Source organism: Chlorocebus sabaeus, chromosome X (assembly GCF_047675955.1).
Source record: "Chlorocebus sabaeus isolate Y175 chromosome X, mChlSab1.0.hap1, whole genome shotgun sequence".
In the NCBI taxonomy this organism is placed as follows: Eukaryota; Metazoa; Chordata; class Mammalia; order Primates; family Cercopithecidae; genus Chlorocebus; species Chlorocebus sabaeus.
Genome location: NC_132933.1, coordinates 77,572,603 through 77,590,006, shown reverse-complemented (window position 1 = coordinate 77,590,006; position 17,404 = coordinate 77,572,603). Strand labels below are relative to the sequence as shown.

Here is a 17,404-nt window from a genome sequence, read left to right as displayed (position 1 = left end):
GCCCAGCCGGCGGGAGCCCGGCGGCCGGCTCCCGCAGGGCCGCCCGGAGCCAGGCGAGCTCCCGCGGCGCTCAGGCTCGGGCCCGGGTCCTAGCCGCAGCCGCCGCCGCCGCCGCCGCCGGGCGCAGCATTTTCATTCAGGCGACGCTTAAGGGAGCCGGCCGCACCCAGTGCATTGTGGGAGCAGCCCGCTGCCCGTTTTCGGGAGGAGGCGGAGGGCGCAAAGTGAGCTGGTGGATCCATAAAGAACCCAGCCAACCCACAGAGGGAGGGGAGGGGCTGAGCTGTGAGGAGAGCGGGGCCCAAGAACCATGTCTACGCGGGAGTCCTTTAACCCGGAAAGTTACGAATTGGACAAAAGCTTCCGGCTAACCAGATTCACTGAACTGAAGGGCACAGGCTGCAAAGTGCCCCAAGATGTCCTGCAAAAATTGCTGGAATCTTTACAAGAGAACCACTTCCAAGAAGATGAGCAGTTTCTGGGAGCCGTTATGCCAAGGCTTGGCATTGGAATGGATACTTGTGTCATTCCTTTGAGGCACGGTGGGCTTTCCTTGGTTCAAACCACAGATTACATTTACCCGATCGTAGACGACCCTTACATGATGGGCAGGATAGCATGTGCCAATGTCCTCAGTGACCTCTACGCAATGGGGGTCACGGAATGTGACAATATGCTGATGCTCCTTGGAGTCAGTAATAAAATGACTGACAGGGAAAGGGATAAAGTGATGCCTCTGATTATCCAAGATTTTAAAGATGCAGCTGAGGAAGCAGGAACGTCTGTAACGGGCGGCCAAACAGTACTAAACCCCTGGATTGTCCTGGGAGGAGTTGCTACCACTGTCTGTCAGCCCAGTGAATTTATCATGCCGGACAATGCAGTACCAGGGGATGTGCTGGTGTTGACAAAACCCCTGGGGACACAGGTGGCAGTGGCTGTGCACCAGTGGCTGGATATTCCTGAGAAATGGAATAAGATCAAACTAGTGGTCACCCAAGAAGACGTAGAGCTGGCCTACCAGGAGGCAATGATGAACATGGCGAGGCTCAACAGGACAGCTGCAGGACTCATGCACACGTTCAATGCCCACGCGGCCACAGCCATCACAGGGATTTTGGGCCACGCACAGAACCTGGCCAAGCAGCAGAGGAACGAGGTGTCATTTGTAATTCACAACCTCCCGGTGCTGGCCAAGATGGCTGCGGTGCATAAGGCCTGCGGAAACATGTTCGGCCTCATGCACGGGACCTGCCCGGAGACCTCAGGCGGCCTTCTGATCTGTTTACCACGTGAGCAAGCAGCTCGGTTCTGTGCAGAGATAAAGTCCCCCAAATATGGTGAAGGCCACCAAGCATGGATTATTGGGATTGTAGAGAAAGGCAACCACACAGCCAGAATCATAGACAAATCCCGGATCATCGAGGTCGCACCACAAGTGGCCACTCAAAATGTGAATCCCACACCTGGGGCCACCTCTTAATCTAAACAGAAATAGCTGTTTGGTTTTGATTTTAAATAGATCTATTTCCCTTATCACTTCAATTAAAGACTATAAACAACAAAAATCTCATTGTGTCTACACATCGGGGTGACCTTAGGTCTGTTTGTAAGTGGATACAATTAATAAATAAAATCCATTGCCTTTTTTTCCTGTTACATTAACTGAAGATGCACCTAATCTTGAGGCAGCTTCTGAGTTGAGAATTATATTGTTATCCAATACTGTTGATTCATTTTGAATCTTTAGACACTTATCTCTTGCCGCATAGGCTCTTTTTAAAGGTGCTTTCATATAGCACAGACATTACCAGTAGTCATGTCAAATAGCAGTTGGTGTCTTCATTTTATGTATATTTATCATATAAGTCTGATTTTTTTTTTAAGCGTCTTGAATGGTTTTCTGGAGAGCCAGCATTGGTAAGTTGCACATGACAGTATCCCAGTCATATCCCAGTCATAGGAGGGTTGCATGATTCCTTTGAGTGTTTGATTTGAAAAGCCTAGTCTTGTCTCTCAAGAGCATCTTGGACCCAGAACATTCTCCGGTAGTGCATTCATTTCAACCCGGCAAGTGCTTCTTCACTGCATGGAAAACCCTTTGAAGACAAAAAAGAAATCTTACTTCTTTTTTTGTAGCCTTCCTGATATTTACAGTAATATCATTAACTGTTTTATCGATAGCAAAAAAAGAATACTTTTTGCAATGTAATTAGATGTTCTATAGTGCTACAAGGAATTGCCTTCCGAATGGAGGTTCATGTATAATACTCATTTACAATTCAATATATAATTACGCAAATAATTTTTAAATATAATCAATAATAAAGACTGTTCTGTGGATGGTAGTGTTTAATACATTTTATATTTTGTATAGTGATTTCAGGCCTTTTGTTTTCTTAAAATCAGCAGCTGTTTAGCCTAATTCTTAGCATTATTTTGTCCTTTGCGCCAGTACTTTTTTGTGTACGCTTTTTGTGATCTGTGTTAAAAACCTGCTTTGCCAACATTACAGCTCGAACTTAAACTTGTTATTCAAATAAATATTTAATTTTTTAAATTGCTCTTGTATAATCAGATGCCCCTTTTAGTATTATTTTAGAAGCATTGGGAGGGTTTTGCCTAAAGTATAATTTATCGGGAAAAACTAGATTTTAGTTTTATAAAACTTTTAAGTCTTTCATGGGACCTATATTTTCTTGAATTAAATTTTGTAGTTCTAGAATAAACAGGCAATCTAAAAAGGTGTTATCTGTGTTTCGTAAAGTGGAGGCTTCCTTATATTTTAACCTACTGAGCAATGAGGAGGGATTCCTGTCATTAAGCACAAGGGCACTGGATCCTCAAGTGCCCACCTTCATGAGAGAAAAAGCAGCACATCCTGCATGTTTCTGGTGCTTCCTGCTCACAGGCATCAAAGCTGCACATGTAAACTGACTTCTTGCCAAAGGAAATGACCCCTGGGAAGATCAAGCTCTTGGAAGAGGCTTTAACTCGGACGCGACCTCCTCCGGGAACCAGCGGGCAGGGCAGCCTTTATGCATGTGTAACTGGACCTCCAGCCATAGGCATGCTGTGCAGTTTGGAAGAGCCTGCTACGGAACTGAAATTGATTGGACATTTTATAGGAATTGATATACAGATGTTGGTCCTCAAAAGCTGCAAACCAGTGGTCTGCAAAATAAAATGTGTTGGAAACCTCTGAAAAAAAAAAAAAGAAAATGTGGCACATATACACCATGAAATACTATGCAGCCATAAAAAAGGATGAGTTTGTGTCCTTTGTAGGGACATGGATGCAGCTGGAAACCATCATTCTCAGCAAACTATCGCAAGAACAGAAAACCAAACACCACATGTTCTCACTCATAGGTGGGAATTGAACAATGAGATCACTTGGACTTGGGAAGGGGAACATCACACACCAGGGCCTATCATGCGGAGGGGGGAGGTGGGAGGGATTGCACTGGGAGTTATACCTGATGTAAATGACGAGTTGATGGGTGCTGACGAGTTGATGGGTGCAGCACACCAACATCGCACAAGTATACATATATAACAAACCTGCACATTATGCATGTGTACCCTAGAACTTAAAGTATAATAATAATTTTAAAAAAAAGACCATGAAAAAAAAATTTACAAATTATCTTGATTCAGAACTTCTAAGATTCAAAAATCACTGAACAAGGACTAGGGCTTAATCATTTACATCTTCAAAGAAAGGTTTTATTAGCACTTGATAAGGTGTTAACTGAATTCAGTGACACTTCTTAAGAATAAAAGGTGATTTGACTGTCTTAAAAAAAAAAAAAAGTAGGCGGAAACTTTCTCAACCTGATAAAGGACATCTATGAAAATCTTATAGCTAATGTCATACTTAATAATCATAAAAGACTGAAAGCTTTTCTTCTAAACTCATGAACAAGTCAAGTATATCTGCTCTTACCACTTCTACTCATCATTGTACTACAGGTTTTTAGTTCAATAGGCAAGAAAAAATAAAATAAAAGGCATCCAGATCGAAAAAAAAAAAAGTCTGACGATGGTGACGTAAAAGTCAGGAAACAACAGGTGCTGGAGAGGATGTGGAGAAATAGGAACACTTTTACACTGTTGGTGGGATTGTAAACTAGTTCAACCATTATGGAAAACAGTATGGCGATTCCTCAAGGATCTAGAACTAGATGTACCATATGACCCAGCCATCCCATTACTGGGTATATACCCAAAGGATTATAAATCATGCTGCTATAAAGACACATGCACACGTATGTTTATTGCAGCACTATTCACAATAGCAAAGACTTGGAATCAACCCAAATGTCCATCAGTGACAGACTAGATTAAGAAAATGTGGCACATATACACCATGGAATACTATGCAGCCATAAAAAAGGATGAGTTTGTGTCCTTTGTAGGGACATGGATGCAGCTGGAAACCATCATTCTTAGCAAACTATCACAAGAACAGAAAACCAAACACCGCATGTTCTCACTCATAGGTGGGAACTGAACAATGAGATCACTTGGACTCGGGAAGGGAAATATCACATACTGGGGCCTATCATGGGGAGGGGGGGAGCGGGGAGGGATGGCATTGGGAGGTTATACCTGATGTAAATGACGAGTTGATGGGTGCTGACGAGTTGATGGGTGCAGCACACCAACATGGCACAAGTATACATATGTAACAAACCTGCACGTTATGCACATGTACCCTAGAACTTAAAGTATAATAATAATAATAATAAATAAAAATAAATAAAAAATAAAAAATAAAAAAATAATAAAAAAAAGAAAAAAAAAGTCAAAAACAACAGATGCTGGTGAGGCTGTGGAGAAATAGAAATGCTTTTACACTGTCAGTGGGAATGTAAATTAGTTTAACCATTGTAGAAGACAGTTTGGTGATTCCTCAAGGATCTAGAACCAGAAATATTATTTGATCCAGCAATCCCATTACTGGGTATATACCCAAAGGAATATAAATCATTCTATTATAAAGATACATGCATGTGTATGTTCACTGCAGCACTATTCACAATAGTGAAGACATGGAATCAACCCAAATGCCCATCAATGATAGACTGGATAAAGAAAATGTGGTACGTATACACCATGGAATACTATGTAGCCATAAAAAGGAATGAGATCATGTCCTTTGCAGAGACATGGATGAAGCTGGAAGCCATTATCCTCAGCAAACTAACCCAGGAACAGAAAACCAAACACTGCATATTCTCATTCATATGTGGGAGCTGAACAATAAGAACACATGGACACAGGAAGGGGAACAACACTCACTGGGGCCTATTGGGGGTGTGGGGGTAGGGAGAACATCAGGATAAATAGTGAATGTATGCAGGGCTTAATACTTAGGTGATGGCTTGTTAGGTGCAGCAAACTACCATGGCACACATTTACCTATGTAACAAACCTGCACATCCTGCACATGTATCCTTTGACCTTAAAATAAAATAAAATAAAATAAAAAGTAGTTGGCTAGGTTTATATTTGAAATATAGACATTGCAGAATTTAGACATATAGGAAATCAAGATTCTGGGCACATTCATTGTAAAGTGCAGTCAGAAAGTCTCTGGTTCTAAAGAGTAAATGGGATTAAGCAGGTGTTTTATAGGCAGTCTCCTCATACTGAATTGCAGCCGTGTGCTATTTTGAATGCAGTCTGACTTAATAACTCAAACATGCCAGTAACATACATGATAGAGCCAAAGTACTGTAGTTAAATAATGGATTTTATAAACATTAAATGGTCTTTTAGCACCTGAATTTATTGCAAGAGTCAAGTAAGGGGTTATATATGCGTGCATTTTGGTCTGAATCTTGAACTTCTGTTAAACACTGATATAAATGTGTCTCTTGAGACTGGTCTATAACAGATTTATAAAAAATGATTACTTTCTCTCTCTCAGGCTTTAAAAATCCTATTTTTGGCAACAAAATCTATGAGTTTTAGTAAGCAAAGTAAAGTTTAGACCTTTACAAATAATCACTTTAAATGTCAGTGGTCTAAATAACCCAATTAAAAGACAGAAATTGTCAGAGGGAGTCAAGAAGCAATGCCCAGACATATAGTTTCTATAAGGAATCCACTTTAAATATAAACACACATATATAAAAAAAGGAAAATGGATGGAGAATGATATGCCATGTTGATACTAATACAAATAAAGTGGTAGTAGCTGTATTAATTTCAGACAAAGCAGACTTCAGAGCAAAAAAAAAAAAAAAAAGTATCAGGATAAAGAGGTTTACTACATAATGATGAGGGCGAATTATACAACAGGGCTAACAATCCTTAATGTGTAGGTACCTAACAAAAGGATCAAAATATACGAGGCAAAAAATGATAAAACTGTAAAAGGGGATAGATACATTCACTATTATAATTGGAGACTTTAACATGTCTTTTTCAGTAATGGACAGATTTAACAGGCAGAAAATTAATAAGGACCTAGAGAAAATCAACAGCACCATTAATCAAATAGATTTAATTAACACCAATTAAAAGGTACTTCATCAAACAACAGTAGATTATACATTGTTCTCAAGCTAACACAAAACATTCGCCAAGACTGATGACATTCTGGGCCACAAAACACCTTAACAAATTTGTATGGATATGAATCATACAATGTCTGCTCTCAAACCACAGTGGAATTAAATGAGAAGTTAATAACAGAAAGATAGCTGGAAAATCCCAAAATACTTGGCAGTCAAACAACAGACTTCTGAATAATGCACAAGCCAAAGAGACTCAATGTAAATGTTTATTGATAGATGAATGGATAAAGAAAATGTAATATACACATACAATGAAATATTATTCAGCCTTATGAAAGAAGGAAATCCTGACATTTGTGACATATGGATGAGTGTGGAGGATAATAGTCTAAGTGAAATTAGCCAAACACCTTCACAAGGACAAATACTGCATAATACCACCTGTGTGATGAATCTAAAATAGTCAAACTCATAGAAGCAGAGAGAGGAATGGTTGTTGAAGGGAACACGATGAGGCGGAATCAAAGTTATTAGACAAAGAATACAATTTTCAATTATATAAGTTGAATAAGTCCTAGGGATATATTGTACAGCATAGAGCCTATGGCTAATAATACTGTATTGTATACTTAAAATTTTAGCTAGGTGTGGTGGCTCATGCCTGTAATTTCAACACTTTGAGAGGCTGAAGCAGGAGGATCACTTGAATCCAGCAGTTTGAGACCAGCCTGGGAAACAGCAAGACCTTGGTTCTACAAAAAATAAAAAATAAATTAGCTCAGTGTGGCAGTGTGCACTTATAGTTCCAGCTCCTCAGGAGACTGAGATGGGAGGATTGATTGAGCCCAGGAGTTCAAGGCTGCGTGAGCCATGATTGTGCCACTGCCCTCAAGCCTGGGTGAAAGAGTAAGGCTTTGTCTCAAAAAAATTTGCTAAGAAGGTAGATCTTATATTAAGTGTTCTCAACACACACACACACACACACACACACACACACACACACACACGAATAAATAAGAAGACAGGAGAAAACTTTTGAAAGTGACAGGTAGTTTTATGGCATCAATTCATCAATTGTGCTGATAGTGTCATGGATGTATACTTATCTACAAATAACATGGTTTTGTTTAGAGAAGATATCTTTTTTTTAGAAGAAGAAATCTTAATAGAAACTTAAAAATATTTTGAGCTAATTGAAAATGAAATGACAGCTTATCCAAATTTGTGGCATGCAGTGAAAGCAGTGCTGAGAGGGAAATTTATAGCACTGAAGGCACATATGAAAAAAGAAAAAACAAACAAAATCAATAATCTAAGCTTACACCTTAAGAAACTAGAATGCAGCTGGAAACCATCATTCTTAGCAAACTATCACAAGAACAGAAAACCAAACACCGCATGTTCTCACTCATAGGTGGGAACTGAACAATGAGATCACTTGGACTCGGGAAGGGGAACATCACACACCGGGGCCTATCATGGGGAGGGGGAAGGGGGGAGGGATTGCACTGGGAGTTATACCTGATGTAAATGACGAGTTGATGGGTGCTGACGAGTTGATGGGTGCAGCACACCAACATGGCACAAGTATACATATGTAACAAACCTGCACGTTATGCACATGTACCCTACAACTTAAAGTATAATAATAATAAATAAATTAAAAAAAAAAAAGAAACTAGAAAAAAAAGGAAGCAAATTGAATCCAAAGTTAGCAGAAGAAAAGAAATAATACAGATCAGATCAGAAATCAATGACATTGAAAACAGGAAATTAATAAAGAGAATCAGCAAAACCAAATGCTGGTTCTTTGAAAAGATCAATAAAATTGATAAGCCTGTAGCCAGGCTAAGAAAGAAAGTGAGAAGACACAAATTAATAATATCAGAAATGAAAGAGGGGACATCACTAAAGATCCCATGGACATTAAAAGGGTAAGAAAGAAATATTATGTACAACTCTATATTCATTATTTGATAACCTGGATGACCCATTTCTTAAAAGGCACAATCTAACAAAAGTCATGCAAAATAAATATATAATTTGACTAGCCCTATATCCATTACAGACATTAAAATTACCTATTGGCTACTATGCTCACTACCTGGGTGACAGGATCCATACCATAAACCTCAGCATCATGCAATATAACCATGTGACAAACCTGCACATGTGCTCCCTGTATCTAAAATAAAAGTTGAAATTTAAAGAAATAATAAAAATAATTTTAAAATATATTAAATAAATATCAATAACCTCCCCAAACCAAAAGTACCAGGTCCAGTTACGTTCACTGGGGAATTCTACAAACATTTAAGGAAGAAATAATACCAATTATTTGTAATATTTTTCAGAAGATAAAAGCAGAGATAATTTCTAATTCATATTATAAAGCCAGCATTACTGTAAGAACAAAATCAAAGACATTACAAGAAAATAAAACTATAGACCAATATTTCTGAGCATAAATGCAAAAATTCTCAATAAAACATTAACATATCAAATCTAACACTACAGAAAAATAACTATATACCACAATCAAGTGGTAATTTTCCCAGGCATGCAAAGTTAGTTTAACATTTGAAAATCAATTAATGTAATAAATCACATCAATAAGCTAAAGAAGAAAAATTACATAATCATATTCAATAAGCACAGAAAAAAATATTTGACAAAATTCAACTCCCATGAAAACAAATCTCAGCAAATTCAGAATAGAAGGGAACTTCTTCAACTTCATAAGAATATATAAACAAAATGCACAGCTAATATCATACTTACTGGTGAGAAATAAGAACTTTTCCCTCTAAGATCAGGAACAAAGCAAGAATGGCTAGATAATTTCCTGAGTCTACTTGTAGGTTGTGGTGCTGGTGGTAGCAGCTAGAAAACATAGAAGATAAAAGCATTAATTACATGAAATAGTATATTCTGTACCACACAGGAGTATTTTTGGTTTTGAATGAAAGCTGTGCCCTCGAAAGGATAGCATTCATTTTTTAAGGTTTTGAGAAACACTGGATGACTAGTTTGGATATACATGTTGGCACATTCTGTTTGACCATCTAGCTGGAGAATAATATACTGTTAAGCAAACTTTAACCTAGAGGAGAAGAAATAAGTATTTTCAAAAAAAGAATTAGGAGATGGTAGCCTTGGTCTGAGAAGACCTGGTTCATGAGTCAGTGGAGCATTTTAGGGACACTGTTGTAGTCATGAGTGGTGTCGACAGGGAGGAAAAGTTAATTTTGGTTAAGGTATTGAGCAGCACAAAAAGAGTGTTGTTACAAAAATGGAAGGAGTTTATGATAAAACACTTGGATATTGTGGCACAAGGTGTTAAGGCCTTCAAGTTTTCGACAGGTCTTCTGCCTTCTAATTGAATTCTCTGCCTAACAGCCCATTTCATTTGCCTCTGAATGGAGTTCAATTTAATTCATGATCAATAAGTAGTCCATACAGATCTCGGAAAGACAAAGTAATTGAAAGGCAAGGCTTCATGCCATGGACACAGCATGTGGATTTAAATTTCCCCAGTATGAAATATAAGAAAGTAAAGAGGTGTTAATTCAATACTGTATTAGGCTAAATGCAAAAACAGAAGGTAGTTCCACATATGCAAGGATCTTGATGCTATCATTCTCAGATGCAGACAACAAAACTCTTTTGTGTGGTTTCAGTAACAGAGAGATAATAGGTGGGTTTCATCAAGAGTTTTTGTTGTAATCCTAAACTATGGAATGCTTTACTCCAAACTATAATAAATATAATAAATAAATAAATATAAGACTAAACAATGATACCACTGGAATTCAATACATTCTTCCTCTTTCCAATGACACAATATTTTAATGAGCAAAAAAGCAAAAAACAGATGGGGGCCAGTTCAGCGAGAGGATATAAGAATTGTAAATATATGCACCCAACACTTGAGCACCCAGATATATAAAGCCATTATTATTAGAGTTAAAGAGAAATACAGACCCCAATACAATAATAGCTGGAGAATTCAACACCCCACTTTCAGCATTGGACAGATCTTCCAGATAAAAAATCAACAAAAAACACCAGACTTAATGTACACTATAATATAACATAAATAATGTGTATTCTGCGGTCATTGGATGAAATGTTCCATAAATATCAATTAGATCCATTTGTTCTATAGTGAATATCAAGTCTGATATTTCTTTGTTGATTTTCAGCCTGGATGATCTTTCTAATGCTGAAAGTGGAGTGCTGAAGTCTCCAACGATCATTGTTTTGGGGTCTCTCTCTTTAGCTCTAACAATATGTGCTTTATATATGTGGGTGCACCAGTATTGAGTGCATATATATTTACCATGTTATATATTCTTGCTGAAATGATCTCTTTATCATTATACAGTGACCTTCTTTGTCTCTTCTTATACCTTTTGTTTGAAATCTATTTTTTCTGATATAACTACACTTGTTCTTTTTTGGTTTCTATTAGTATAAAATATCATTTTCCATCCTTTTATTTTCAGTCTATGTGTGTCATTATAGGTGAAATGTGTCTCTTGTAGGCAACAGATCAATGCATCTTGATTTTTAATCCATTCAGCCACTCTTTCTCATTTGATTTAGTCCATTTACATTCAATGTTATTATTGATAAATAAGGACTTACTCTTGCCATTTATTTATTGTTTTCTGGTTGTTTTGTGATCTTCTCTTCCTTCTTTCCTTCCTTCCTGTAATCCTTTTAGTGGAGGTGATTTTCTTTGGTGGTATGTTTTAATTTCTTGCTTTTTACGTTTTTTGATCGATTGTACATTTTTTGATATGAGGGTGCCATGATGCTTGCAAATACTATTGTATAACCCATTATTTTAAATGGATTACAACTTAATACTGATTGCATAAAAAATTAAGAAGCAATGAAAAAACTAATATAAACTCTACATGTTAACTTCATCTCTCTGCTTTTTAACTTTTTGTTTTTTCTATTTATATCTTATTTTACTGTCTATGTCTTAAAAAGTTTTTTGTAGTTATTTTTGATCTGTTCATCTTTTAGTCCTTCTACTTAAGATAGAAATAGTTTGCACAACACAACTACAATGTTATATTATATGCTTTTCTCCATACTCACTATTATCAGTGAGTTTCATACTTTCAGATGATTTCTTGTTGCTCATTAACATCATTTTGTTTATGATTAAGTAACTCCCTTTAACATTTCTTATAGGACAGGTCTGGTGTTGATGAAATGCCTCAGTTTTCATTTGTCTGGGAAAGCATTTTTCTTTTACGTTTAAAAGATATTTTTATGGGATATACTATTCTAGTGTAAGCATGTTTCTTCTTTTAGCACTTTAAATAGGTTATGCCACTCTCTCCCTACCTGTAAGGTTTCCTTTGGAACACCTGCTGCCAGATGCTGCATTGTCTATTTTTTGTTTGTTTTTCTTTTTCTTTTCTCTTGCAGCTTCTAGCATTCTTTGTTTATTTTTGACCTTTGGGAGTTTGACTATTAAATGCCTCAAGGTAGTATTCTTTGGGTTAAATCTGCTTGGTGTTCTATAACCTTCTTGTACATAAATATTGATATATTTCTGCGGGTTTGGGACATTCTCTGTTATCCCTTTGAATAAACTTTCTACCCATATCTGTTTCTCTACCTCCTGTTTAAGGCCAATAACTATTATATTTGCCCCTTTGAGGCTATTTTCTAGATCTCATAGGGATGCTTCATTGTTTTATATTCTTTTTTCTTTTGTCTCCTCTGACTGTGTATTTTCCTATAGCCTGTCTTCAAGTTCACTAATTCTTCCTTCTGGTTAATCAATTCTGATGCATTCTTCAGTATATGTCAACTGCTTTTTGCAACACCACAATTTCTGCTTGCTTCTTTTAAATTATTTCAATCTCTTTGTTAAATGTATCAGATAGGGATTCTGATTCCCTTCTCTGTGTTATCTTGAATTTATTTGAGCTTCCTCAAAACAGCTATTTTGAACTCTCTTTCTGAAAGACCACGTTTATTTGTCTCTCTGGGATTGATGCCTGGTACCTTATTTAATTCATTTGGTGAGGTCATGTTTTCCTGAATAGTCTTGATGCTTGTGGATGTTTGATGAACAGTTTCTGGGCACTGAGTGGTTAGGTATTTATTGTAGTTTTGCAGTCTGGGCTTCTTTGTACCTGTCCTTCTTGAGAAGGCTTTTCAGGTATTTGTAAGTACTTAGTTGTTGTGATCAAAGTTTTTGGTCACTGCTTCTATATCTGCATTAGAGGGCATTCCAAGTCTAGCAGTGCTGTGGTTCTTGCAGACTCAGAAGTACTGCTTTTGTTGTCTTGGATAAAGTCTGCAACAATTTTCTGGTTTACCAGGCAGAGACTCTTATTCTTTCCTTTATTTTCTCCCAAACAAATGAAGTCTCTCCGCCTGTGCTAAGCTGCCTGGAGCTAGGGGAGGAGCAGGAGTGACACAAGTACTGCTGTGGCCATCACACTAGGACTGTACCAGATGAGAACTGAAGCCAGCACACCATTGAGTCTCATCAAGGACCCACTGTAACCAGTACCTGGCCACTGCCTATGTATGCTCAAGGCTCTAGGGCTCTCCAATCAGCAGGTGACAAAGCCAGCCAGGCTTCTGTTCTTCCCTTCTGGTGGCAAGTTCCCCTGGGCCCTGGGTATGTCCAGAGATGCCATCCAGGAGCTAGGACCTAGAGTCAGAAACCTTACAAATCTGCCATGTGCTCTATCTACTGTACCTGAGCTGACACCCTAACCACAAGACAAAGTCCTTCCTTCTTTTTCCTCCCATTTTCATAGGCAGAGGATTCTCTTCCCATGGCCACCACCCCACAGGCCCATGGGGAACACTGCCAGGCTACCACTGGTATTCACTTAAGGCCCAAGGGCTCTTTAATCAGCTTGTGGAAAATTCTGCCACCCTTTGGGGCAGTGGGCTTACCTCTGGCCCAATGCAGGTCCAGAAATGCCATCTAAGAGCCAAGGTCTGGAATCAGTGACTGCAAGAGCCCACTTGGTATTCTTTCCCACTGTGGCTGAGCTGGTACCTAACCTACAAGACAAAATCCCCTTTACTCTTTCCTCTGCTATTCTCAAGCAGAAGTGTCTCCCATAGCTACCACATGTAGGAATGTTCTGGGTCACATCTGAAACCAGCACATTTTTGGAGTTTTGCCAGAGGTCCATGGCAAATAGTACCTGGCTATTGCTGGTGATTATTTAGGGTTCAAGGGCTCCTTAGTCAACAGTTGATGAATCTTTTCAGGACTGGGTCCTTCCCTTCAAGGCACTGGGTTTCCTTTTGGCCCAAGGTGTGTCTCAAAATGTTATGCAGGAGCTAGCGCTTGGAATGGGGTCCTCATGACTCTGTCAGCTGCCCTATCCTGCTGTGGCTGAGCTAGTGGCCAACTTACAAGGCAAAATTCACTTTGCTCTTCCCTCTTCTTTCCTCAAGCAGAAGGAAGTAGTCTTTTTGGAGCTTCACATTAGGCTGGCTGTCTGGTGTTGGGGGAGGGGTGGCACAGGCACTTTTTAAGTGTCCCTCGGTGTCACACTAGGTCATGTGCCCCCCAAGTTTACTGGCTTCAAGCTCAGCATTGCACTAGAACTTTCCTAGACTTGCAGTCCTTGTGGCCTTAACTACTTTTTATGTTTATTCAGGACCCCAGAGCACTTTAGCCCACAGTGGTGAAGCTTGCTGAAACTCAAGTTCTTACTGGAGAGATGGGTGATTCCACTCTGGCTAGAATGTCTGTAAATGCTCCCTCTGTGGGCGTCACCTGAGTTCTGCCCCATGTTGCTTTCCACTGACAGGGCAGCAGTAAGTTTTAATGCAAAATCCCACAATCACTGCAGTTTCCTTCTCCCAAATGCACAGATTATCTCTCTGTACCACGTGGTCACTGCTTGGGGATGGAGGAGGGGTGGTGTCAGCAATTCAAGACTGTATTTCCTACCCTCTTCAGTACCACTTTCAGTGATATGAAGTTAAAACCAGGTACTGTGATCACTCATTTGATTTTTGGTTCTCAGGAAGGTTTTTTTGTGTGTGAATCATTGTTAAATTTGGTGTTCCTATGGAGTGGAAGATCAGTGGAGGCTTCTATTCAGTCATCTTGCTTTCCCTCCTATTTTTGTTCATTTTTTTTTAATCTCTGCATGCATAACCTCTATCAATAGTTCTCTAAGTTCATTATTTCTTTTTTCTGCAAATCCAAACCTACTGTTGAGGTCCTACAGTGATTTTTTTATATATCAGTTATTGTACTTTTCAATTCCAGAATTCTCATTTGGTTGTTTAAAAAAATTCTCTTTATTGACATTCTCTATTGGATGTGACACTGTCATTATATCTCCTTTATGCCTCTAATCAAGCTTTACTTTAGTTCTTTGAATATATTATAATGGCTAATTTGCAAACTTTTCCTGTTAAATCCAGTTTCTAGTCACTCTCACAGGCAACTTCTGTTGCCTGTTTCCCCCCACCCCCAGTGTATGTGTCATACTCTCCTGTTTCTCTGCATGCCTCAAAATTTTTTGTTGGAAACTGGACATTTCAGAACATATTGTAGCAAATATTAGTACTGCTCCCACAACTTGTTATTATTTCCTTCTTTATTTTTTTAGAATAAATTATTTCAGTGACCTCTATCTCTCTTCCCTCCTCCTTACCACTCACACTGTTAGGTCTCTGATGTTGCTCCTCAGGAGGGCAAAGTTTTGAGTATTCCACGGTTACCCTGGAATCATAGTGGTATTGGTATAGTTATCTTCCATGTTTTCCCTGATCACACCCAGCCATTTAGCTCCTATTTTACAGTGTCTTGGAGCAGAAATTCAACTATGAACTAATCTAATCAATTTGTATCTCCTTCTAAGGAATAGTTCCTGAGGTAGTACTTATTCTGAACCCAGGCAGGCCCCTCCTATGTGTTTTATTCCCTGGTTTTCTCCTGCATACTTACTGGCCTATATTCCAGGCTATATTTTCATTAGAGGAATGAATATCCTCTTGATTCCCTTTCACCACAACTTTCACTGTTTTTGAGAGGGCTCTTAGGTTTAAATGCCTCTACACTCGTTGCAAATGAATTAAGCTTCTTGGGGAAGAGAGTGGGAACTACCTGTTTGATAGCCTGCTTCTTTCCCTCACTCTCCCCACACTCAGGCAAAATCTCTAAGCAAGGTTCTGTAGCTGGAGGTGAGAACAATGGCAAGCTTCTGAGTAACACTTTCACTCTAGGAGCAGAACACTCAGTGGAGGGGTTTAAGTAGTTTGAGATCTTCTCAGCTTACCTCTCCTGATGTGGAATGACTGCCTTAAAAATCAAGGAAAGGGCTATTGGGTCCCCAATATTCTCAGCATGTCATACTCAAGTTAGAGCCTTCATTTCACAAGTGGGGGTTGAGGCCACGTGTAGAGAGACTCATGCCCATAATCCCAGCAATTTGGAAGGCTGATGTAGAAGGATTGCTCAAGGCCAGGAGTTTGAGACCAGCTTGGTCAACATAATGAGACTCTGTCTCTACAAAACCAAAACCAAAAACCACACACACACACACACACACCCACCACACACACACCCTATGTGGGGAATGGGCATAAGAAGAGAGCTCCTACCTCTTGACCACAGTTACCTGGAAAATAGCCTCAGCAACCAGCAGCTGGGTGCAGAATGAGAAATGTGGTTTTACTCCTCCCGAGAAGAATGCTTCCAGATGGGGGAGAGGGAGTCCTATATTCTTGGCTGCTGTAGCCTGGAGTGAAGTTTCTATCTTGCTGATCTGGGAGGAGGAAAGAGAGAGCAGGCTTGATTCATATGCCACAGACTTGAGCAGATATTTCTTCACTTACCGTTTGACCTTAGGACCATTTCCAGAGGCTTTAAGTGTTTTGTTTTTTAAATAATTTTCACCAGTTTTTCTGGAAAGTGAGTTAGCAGAGCTAACCACTTGAGGGATTCCAGAAGTCAATCCCTCAGAGGTCTTTCAACCTCTTCTATTTTTCTGTATATCCACTCTTTTTATTCCATCCAGTCCCAAGGCTTTAAATATAAACTATACACTGATTGCTCTCAAATTTACATCTTCTCCAAGGACCTATCCCCCTAAACTTGAGTCAAATACTGTATGCGGCTTCCTAGTTAACATCTCCACTCAGATATCTAATAGGCATCTCAAATTTAATATGTCTAAAATTGAACTCTTGATCTATAACTCACCCTAAAGCCTGCTTTCTCCATAGTCTTCTCTATCTCAGTAAATAGAATGTTTTTCCTTTTTATAGTATATACAAATTTTTATCTTCCTGTTGCTTTGGACAGAAACCTTGGTATTATTCTTAACTCTTTTCCCCTCCTTATCCCACATGCAATCTGCCAGCAAAATTTAAAAGATCTATCTTTAAAATATATCAAGATTTGACCACTTCTCACCCCCTGTAGCCAGCTCAAGCCACTATTATCTCTCCTGTGGATTACTGCAATAGCTTATTAACTATTGTAAACTTGTGCCTACCCTCAAGATGTGTCTCCCCTTCTGTCTCCTAACATGCCAGAGTGATTCTGTTAAAACCTAAACCATATCATGTTACTCCTCTCATTAAAACCATTTGATGTCTTCTCATCACACAGAAAGTTATGTTCTCACAATGTCCTAAAAGACTCCACAATATCTTTCCACTCCATACCCAGTTTACTATATGATCTTATCTGCTATTACTGTTTTCCTTCAACCACTCAGCTCCATCCTAGTCACTCTGCTAATTAAAACACAAATCTCACATTTATCTCAGAACCTTTGCACGTGTTATTCCCTCTGCCAAGAATACTTTCCTGAGATTGCATTTGTATCTCCTTCAGGTCTTTGTTC

The 17,404-nt window shown here is 38.8% G+C and overlaps 1 long non-coding RNA gene and 1 pseudogene across 1 annotated transcript; one reads left to right on the top strand and one right to left on the bottom strand.

Annotated features, from left to right (window-relative positions):
* The first annotated feature begins 210 nt into the window (after positions 1-210).
* Positions 211-2,855, top strand: LOC103232848 (selenide, water dikinase 1 pseudogene; annotated as a pseudogene).
* Positions 2,856-6,869: 4,014 nt separating this feature from the next.
* On the bottom strand, positions 6,870-16,736 carry LOC140710852 (uncharacterized). The gene is made up of 3 exons (XR_012091947.1): positions 16,155-16,736; positions 9,312-9,413; positions 6,870-7,282 (listed from the first exon to the last, which is right to left on the bottom strand). It is a non-coding gene; the product is annotated as an uncharacterized lncRNA (long non-coding RNA).
* Between the last annotated feature and the right edge of the window lie 668 nt (positions 16,737-17,404).